Source organism: Octodon degus, unplaced genomic scaffold (assembly GCF_000260255.1).
Source record: "Octodon degus isolate 3935 unplaced genomic scaffold, OctDeg1.0 scaffold00017, whole genome shotgun sequence".
Classification (NCBI taxonomy): domain Eukaryota; kingdom Metazoa; phylum Chordata; class Mammalia; order Rodentia; family Octodontidae; genus Octodon; species Octodon degus.
This window is the reverse complement of record NW_004524593.1, coordinates 10,872,406-10,873,709: the sequence shown is the minus strand read 5'-3', so window position 1 is coordinate 10,873,709 and position 1,304 is coordinate 10,872,406.

Here is a 1,304-nt window from a genome sequence, read left to right as displayed (position 1 = left end):
AAAGCCCTTACTGAAGTGGGGGCGGCGGCTACGGGTGAGGGTTGAAAGTTTTTTAAATTTTTGGTTGTTTTGTTTTTGAGACAGTCTGGGGAAGGAGGGCTCATCTACTAGCTCCAACTCACTCACCTGCCCGCCGCAGCCTGCCCTGTAGCTGGGGTCATAAGCTTGCACCACCGTGCTCGGCTCTGGTCTTGTTTTAATAATTGCAAAATGTATCTAGGGATTACTGTTCTTTATTTTAAAGATAAAAAAAATAAGAACAAAGACACAAAGCAATATAAAACAATAAAAATGATACACAACTTTAAAAAAAAAAGAATTAACCATGGTTGTTATATATTATCAGCAAATTTGTTGCTCAGATTCTTGTGACAATTTTTAATTAAGGAGAAGTTTGGAAAGATTCATTAAAATGTACCTCGTGTTTACCTTGGACAAAGGACTGAGGGCGAACGATTCTTACTCTAGAAGCTTTAAACCAAGCTAAAACAGGCAAGCAGTATGCAATTCTTTGTCAAATGAAAAATTTTAATACGAAAGGATAAAAAAACCTTCAAGGCCAATGAAATGGGTCCACTCTAGCCATTTTTCAAGCACAATAAAAAATGAACTGGGTGGCTTACTGGCATTTTACCTGGTACTTTTCCAGTCCTCTTTCCTTTACAAAATAATTAGGAACTGCATCAAAGGAACTGCTCCCTCCCGTGGGGAACACCACGACCCTCAACTACACCTTCCAGCCCGAGCTCAGAGCTTAACTGGCCTAAGAATTTCAGCAGAGAACGCGGCGCTGGCGGGACTGTCACCGCCGGCGCTGCTTTTCTCTATCTCCTTTATGAGTGGTACAGCCGGTCTCGTTTCAAAAGATATTTTTAAAAACTGGCCCAAGTGAGCACACAGTCACAACACGGCGCCCGTCCCGGGATTGCGCATTTCACCGCCAGGTGAGCCCGCCGGGCCGGCCGGTGCCGCCCACCCTCTCGGCCGCGAGGGGCGGAGCGGGGCGCCGTCCCCGCCGCGGACTCGGCGTCCTGGCGCGAGGCTGCCTCCATCTTGTCCCCAGCCCCGCTAGGCGGGCGGAGCGGTGCTATTTTAAAGCCACGCGGCGACAACAAGGAGGCGGTGTGGGCGTGGGAGCGGCCACCACCGGCGCCGACGCACGACTACAAGGCCGCGGGGCGGGGGCTGGGTGGCGCCAGGGCTCGAGTTCGTCCCGGCGCCGGAAGGACAAAGGACACGTAGGGGACGAGGGCCGCCGAGCCAGCGCGAGGCGACTTCCGGGCCGGGCGACCCCTGCCACGGGT